This window comes from Heterodontus francisci, unplaced genomic scaffold, assembly GCF_036365525.1.
Source record: "Heterodontus francisci isolate sHetFra1 unplaced genomic scaffold, sHetFra1.hap1 HAP1_SCAFFOLD_853, whole genome shotgun sequence".
Taxonomy (NCBI): domain Eukaryota; kingdom Metazoa; phylum Chordata; class Chondrichthyes; order Heterodontiformes; family Heterodontidae; genus Heterodontus; species Heterodontus francisci.
In genome coordinates, this window is record NW_027140327.1 from 204,563 (window position 1) to 212,164 (window position 7,602).

Consider the following 7,602-nt stretch of genomic DNA (forward strand, 5'->3'; position numbering starts at 1 on the left):
ATTTGTTTGTGAAGTTGATTCACACGTTAAGACAGCACAATCTTTGTCTTTGTGAAGGAAGTGATTTGGGAATGGCTGTTTGAAACTGTCCCTTCTTGCACAGAAATTCAGTGCAAATACTTGATCACTCACAATTTCCTTGAGAGAAATTTGTTCACAATCGCATTCGACACGGAAACTGCCTCAGCATTAATCTCACTGAAGCAGAATGTGACCGTGTTGTATGTTTCAGAATGTTGGTGCCGTTATTTGTCGCTTTTAACCGAGACTGGGACACAGGGCAAGTTTGATCCGAGGTTGGAATATATTATCATTCAGGAGCAAGAAAAATCAAAAGGAACAAAATAAGAAAACCCAGTCTCCAGATTTGAGAATCTGTAGATCCGCTTTGGGAAAGTGAATCAGAGCAGAATGAAGGGTGAACTGTCCAGAAGAGATGAAGACACAGCTCAGTCAACACGTTCCCCTGGTTTATGATGCTGGAACATTCCTCACACAGAAATGATTCAACCCAATGACAAACATTCTTACAGCTGATAATTTATGCTACTGATTTAAGGACTGTCTCATGTGGTTACCGAGTGACGACGAGAAGATATTAAACTTTGTTCTATTCAATCTAGCTGTGATGAAGTTTGAATTTTTCTACCTTTTATAAACAGTATTTGAAGGGTCTCGGTAACAATGTTCAGTGTTGATGAGAGTGGGGTCTGGGTGAGAAGCTGCTGAGTGTGACAGGGTCAGGACTGGATGCAGGAAGTTCTCTGACAGTCTCCCTCTATCTCTCTAATGGGGTTGTGTTGATTTACGACTGGTAGATTTCATTTTACTTTTCTTATTTAGAGATACAGCCCCTTTGGCCCACCGAGTCTGTGCCAACCAGCAACCACCCATTTATACTAATCCTACATTAATCCCATATTCCCGACCACATCCCCACCATTCTCCGACCACGTACCAACACTAAAGACAATTTACAATGGCCAATTTACCTATCAACCTGCAAGTCTTTTGGAGGTAGGAGGAAACCAGAGCACCTGGCGGAAACCCACACAGACAGAGGGAGAACTTGCAAACTCCACACAGGCAGTACCCAGAACGGAATCCTGGTCGCTGGAGCTGTGAGGCTGCGGTGCTAACCATTGCGCCACTGTGCTGCTGTTGGTGTTTTGATAAATTAAGGAAGTTCCCTCCACCCATTTTTTTTGGACAGACAGTGTGGTATAAGGATGTAAAGGGTTAATGCTGAAGATAGTGGGATCAACCCCTCCCTCTGTCAGAGTGATGATGGAACAGTCACATGAGATGAAGTTTGGGAGAAGAGAGAGCAGCACCAAGGATGCTAGCTTAGCAGGCTTGATGAGTGTGTTGAGTATTGTGCAAATTAGAAAAGAGTTCTTAGTTCTTTCAGCAGGAACTGTGTCCAGAAAATATCGAGAAACTCACAATTTTATTATTCAGGAGTTGGAACACAGATATTAATTCCAAGTGACAGTTCTGTGACCAATTAACAAAAAAGGTAGTGAATAATATTGCTGACTGATTGAAATCCCCCAGTGAGGAGACAGTTAAACAGGTCATCTGTTGGGGCATCCTTCGATCCAAGGTTTCAGCAACATTTAATCTCCCTTTTTGGTGAAATTCTCTGTTATTTGCAACTTTTCTTATCAGCTTTGATGGGCGAGTGAAAAAACTGAAAAAATTGAACAGTTCCATCCTTTCTTTTCTTCCTTCTTCTCTTCTTTCCATCAGTTTCTCTTTTCTGTCCCAGATCAATATAATGATGAGAATCCCACTTTAATCTGCTGTTTCTGGTGTTTTATCCATTCCAATCAAAATTTCAACATTCCAATCAAATCTATTTGTTATTCCACAGTGTCTCTCCATGTGTTTTATTCTGTTGTATTCTATCACAGTCTGTTTGATGATCAATGTTACATCTCACTCTCTGTTCTGGTGAAGATCAGAAGCAGTGATATCTTTTTACACCACCCGACAAGTCGGCCTGAGGCTGTGCCTCGCTGATCATGTGGAGTTTAAGCAATTCTTCCGGTCAGTTGGTTCAGTTGTCATTTCATGAGAAATTCGGTCATCATGACTTCGTCAGTGACCTAATGGTTCAGGTGTCTGAATGATGTTAATCATGATGTGTTGAAATGATTGTATGTTCCAGTCTTTCCGTGGTGGCTTTTCACACTGAGTAGAAACGTGTTGGACATGGTCTGGAAATGTTTCACACCGCTCCATTCCCAAATTCATTGACTGACAGAAGATATATTTCCATCATTACACAGCTGGCTGCACAGCCAGAAACTGTGCTGAAGGTGACAGCTATGCATCTGCAACTGACAAGGTGGCTGAGAGGTTAAGGCGATGGATTGCTAATCTATTGTGCTCTGCACACGTGGGTTCAAATCCCATCCTTGTCGTTAGTTTAGGAGCTGTTTATGTTGGGTGAGTTTATGTGTAAAGTCAGCCTCGAAACCTGTTCTTGTCCATGTCCAGAATTGGTTATACTTTATTAAAATTGAGACAGACAATTGGAATTCTTCACCCAAACTGTACTGGAATGAAGATCAAATAGGGATCACGAAACGGAGCAGGATTTTTCCTTCCGTCCTTCTTTCCATCTTTACTTTCTCTCGATTTGCACCAAGTGAAAGACAAATGGGAAAAGCAAATGGCGAGGGAGCAGATGCAGCAAATTACCCTTTGGCAAGAAATTTATTTTCAAATCTTCTTGATAGATTAAGTGAGTGAGCAATGCTTTGGCAGATGGAGTTTAAAATGAGGGGTCATCTACTACCTACGATAGATCAGAGTGTTTTTTTGTAAGAGGTGAGATGTTAGAAATGGCTGAGGAGCAGAGACACGAATACTGAATTAATAAAAGCTAGTGGACTGGTAGAAAATAATTTAAAAAGTGAACAGAATATGAAGATTGGAACTCATGTTGCAGTGATATAAAGCTCTGTGCTCCTGAAGTAAATGTCCAAGCCCAGATTGTGGGGAATCTGTGGAGAGTGATTTGGTTTTTATTCATTCTTGGGTGTGAGTATCGCTGATAAGGCTAGCATTTATTACCCATTCCTATTGCCGTTGAGAAGGTGGTGGAGAGCTGCCTTCTTGAACTGATGCAGTCCATATGGTGTAGGAACACCCACAGTGCTATTGGGGAGGGAGTTCCAGGATTGTGACCCAACAACAGTGAAGAAATGGCGATATCGTTCCAAGTCAGGATGGTGAGTGTATTGGAGGGGAACCTGCAGGTAGTGAGTTCCCATGCATCTGCTGCCCTTGTCCTTCGAGGTGGTAGTGGTCACGAGTTTGGAAGGTGCTGTTGAAGGAAATTTGGCGAGTTGCTGCAGTGCATATGGAGATGGTACACACTGCAGCCACTGTTTACTGGTTGTGGAGGGATTGAATGTTTAAGGTGGTGGGTTAGGTGCCGATCAAGTGCGCTGCTTTGTCCTGGATGGTGTTGAGCTTCTTGAGTGTTGTTGAGTGGGATGTATTCCATCACACTCCTGACTTGTGCCTTGTAGATGGTGGACAGGATTTGGGGTGTCAGGAGGTGAGATACTTGCTGCAGAATTCGTAATCTCTGACCTGCGCTTATAGCCACAGCATAGATGTGACTGGTCCAGTTACGTTTCTGGTCCAGATGTTGATGGTGGGGGATTTAACGATGATAATGCTTCTGAATATCCAAAGGTAGATTTTATTTCTCTCTCATTGGAGATGTTCACTGCTTGGCACTTGTGTGGCCAGAAGGTTGCTTATCACTTATCAGCTCAAGCCTGAATGTTGTTCAGGTCTTGCTGCTTGCAGGCACAGACTGCTTCAGTATCTGAAGAGTTGTGAGTCATCATCTAACATTCCCACTTCTGACTTATGTTGAAGAGAAAGTCGTCAATGAAACAGCTGGGATGTTTGGGTCTAGGACACTACCCTGAGAAACTCCTGAGGCAGTGTCCTGGACTGAGATGATTGGCCTCCACGAACCACAACCATCTTGTTTTGGGCGAGGTACAACTCCAGCAAGTGGAGAGTTTTCCCCCTGATTCCCAGTGACTTCAATTTTGCTAGGGATCCTTGATGCCACACTCACTCAAGGGCAATCACTCTCACCTCTCCTCTGGAATTCCACTCTTTTGTCTCTGTTTGGAACAAGCTGCAATGAGATCATACAAACATAAGATCAGAAGAACTAATAGCAGGAGTAGGCCATTTGGCCCCTCGAGCTTGCTCCGCCATTCAATAGGATCGTGGCTGACCTGATCATGACCTCAACCCCACTTTCCTGCCTGCCCACATAACCCTTGGCTCTCTTGTAGATAGAAATCTTGAAGACATTCAATGACCCAGCCTCCACTGTTCTCTGAAGTAGAGAATTCCAAAGATTAATGACCCTCTGAAAGAAGACATTCCTTCTTAAATGAAAAACCCCTAAATCTGAAACTGTGTCCCCTAGTTCTAGATTCCACCACGACAGGAAACATCCTCTCAGCATCTACCCTGTCAAGCCCCCTCAGAATCTTATATGTCTCAATACTTTCACCTTTCATTTATCTCAACTCCAATGAGTATCGGTCCAACCTGCTCAACTTTCCTCATAAGACAACACCTTCATCACAGGAATCAATCCAATGAACCTTCTCTCAACTGCCTCCTATGCAAGTATATCCCTCCTTAAATAAGGAGACCAAAACTGCACACAGTACTCTAGGTGTGGTTTCACCAGCACCATATACATTTGTAGCAAGACTTCTCTACTTTTATATCCATCCCCCTTGCAATAAAGGGTAACATTCCATTTGCCTTCCTAATTATTTGCTGTACCTGCATGGTAACTTTTTGTGATTCATGTACAAGGACACCCAGATCCTTCTACACCGCAGCATTCTGTGATCTCTCACAATTTAAATAATATTTTCCTTTTCTATTCTTCCTTCCAAAGTCGATAACCTCACATTTTCCCACATTCTACCCTATCTGCCAAATTATTTCCTGGAGCTGAGAGACCCTGGCAGAACCTAAATTGAGCATCGATGATCAGATTATTGCTAAGTGTGTGGTGCTTGATAGCACTGTTGGTGACATCTTCCATCATTTTGCTGATGATTAATAGTAGACTGATGGGGCGGCAATTGGTCAGATTGGATTTGTCCTGCATTTTTTTTATGGAGAGGGCACACTTGGGCAATTTTCCACATTGTCAAGTAGATGCCCGTGTTGTAGCTCAACTGGAACAGCTTGGCTGAGGGCGCAGCTAGTTCTGGAGCACAAGTCTTCAGGACTAGAGCCGGAATGTTGTTCGGGCCCATAGTCTTTGCTGTATCGAGTGTCTTCAGCTGTTTCTTGCCATTATGTGGAGTGAAGCGAATTGGCTGAAAACTGGAAGCTGTGATGCTGGGGAACTCAAGAGGCCGAGATGAATCATCCACTGAGCAATTTCTGACTGAAGATGGTTTCAAATGCTCCAGCTTCACCTTTTGCACTGACGTGCTCGGCTCCACCAACATTGAGGATAGGGATGTTTTTGGACCCTCCTCATCTGGTTCGTTATTTAATTGTCCACCACCATTCATGACTGGTTACTTAGTTTCTCAGGGCAGTGTCCGAGGCCCAACCATCCTCAGCTGTTTCATTGATGGCTTTCTCTTCAACATAAGTGAGAAGTGGGAATGTTCGCTGATGATTCACAACTCATCAGATACTGAAGCAGTCTGTGCCTGCAGGCAGCAAGACCTGAACAACATTCAGGCTTGAGCTGATATGTGACAAGCAACATTCTTTGATCTGAACCTGAGGGAGATATCCGTGCGTGGAGTGGCGGGATGTATGGAGAGTGATTCTGAAGAGGGTTTCTGTACCTGGAGGGCAGAATCTGTGGAGAGTGGTCCTCAAAGGATGTCCCTGTCTGGAGATTTAGGAATTCTGAAGAGGGTCTCCGAGCCCATAGTGGTGGGATGTATGGAGAGTCATCCTGAAGTGGGTGTCCGAGCCTGGAGTGGCAGGATCTGTGGAGAGTGATCCTGAAGTGGGTGTCCGAGCCTGGAGTGGCAGCATCTGTGGAGAGTGATCCTGATGAGTGTGTGTAAACCTGGAATGGAAGCTTTCTGTGGAGGTACAGGAAGAGGCCATTCATTCCCAGTATTTTATAAAGGTTTAGCATAATTTATATGCTTTTACTCTATGCCTCTATTAATAAAGCCAAGTGTCCTGTTTGCTCTTAGCTACCTTGTCAATCCTTCTAACATTGGTGTACATTGTCTCTCTGCTCCTGCACCCAGTTTAGAATTGTAACGTTTCATTTATATGGCAGTCTTCCTTCCAAATTGTATCACCTCACACTTCTCTGTGTAAAATTTCATCTGTTATGTGAAAGCCCATTTTACCAGTTTTTTTTAAGTTCCCCTGAAGTGTGTTACTATCACTGGTATAGGACAAAATTCCTGAGCATTCTTTGATGCTATCTCCAGAGACAGAGCAATCTTTTACGCAAGCTCAAATGTAGGATTTTGTGTGTTTAGTATCTTATTTCACCCACCAATATAAGCACAAATATGTCACGTAAATCTTGTTCACTGCAGTCCCTGCTGCTGTTTGCTGCCTATATTTACAGACTTTTATCTCAACCTCGTCACCATGTTCTCTAATATATTCAGGGGGCATCAGCAGAGAAAATGTTCACCAAGCGTGGCAAATGCAAGGAAATGTTTATTTATGTCATTATGTCATGAACATAATATACAAATTTTTACATGTGTGAATCATCAAGATGTGTCCACATAAATGGAACCCCGTCACAATAAACACTGTCACCTTTCAATGTTTAGCAGACAGCTTTGACGGCCTGATGTGTGTGATTCCCATATTAATGTGTTTGTGCAAAGTTCGCAGAAAGATGGAGATATGAATAATTGATAGGGAATTCTTTTAAACATATTACCACATCTCTCACTCACAAAGATCTGCAAACACATGGATTGCAAAAAGAACCTGAGTACAAAATCAGCTAAAATAAACACAGACAGAGAGACTTGCAATAACCTGTAGCTCAGGGAAAGTACATGATGTTATGGAAGGGATTCTGTTTCTTTTGTTAAAATATTTTTTGAAGAAGTCATAATCAAACTGAATAAATGTAGGACCAGTTCTTTTTCAAGAGGGCACCAAAAGAACCAATTTGGCAATGATGTTTACTGTTTGTCACATGATTCAAGTTAAATATAGAACAGAAACCCTGGTAACAGGGAGAAATGTGGACAGAGAGGTCAGTCATGCCCCTTGATTGGACAAGCTTGGCAGCAGCAGCGCAAACCTAAGACGGCAGAAAACTCACAACCTTTGGTTGTAGCAATCAGTGTGTTTTACCTGCTGGAGTGAGCAGCTCATAAAGTTAGCCTGAAGAATCGTCAAGGAAGGAGAGAAGACCACAACCCAGTTTGTTTTCCAGAAAATCTTTAAAAGACCCTGAGAAGTCCACTGAGTTAATTCATTTTGTCGCATGTCTTTGAAGAAGGCCTGCTAAAATTAATTCTCAATGCCTTCTGAAAAGAACTGTTCTAAAATACCCTAGTGACCTGTCCACGTATA

At 42.8% G+C, this 7,602-nt stretch overlaps 1 non-coding gene across 1 annotated transcript; it reads left to right on the forward strand.

The window, feature by feature from the left end:
• The first annotated feature begins 2,347 nt into the window (after positions 1 to 2,347).
• Positions 2,348 to 2,429, forward strand: trnas-gcu (transfer RNA serine (anticodon GCU)). The gene has a single exon. It is a non-coding gene; the product is annotated as a tRNA-Ser (tRNA).
• The last annotated feature ends 5,173 nt before the right edge of the window (positions 2,430 to 7,602 follow it).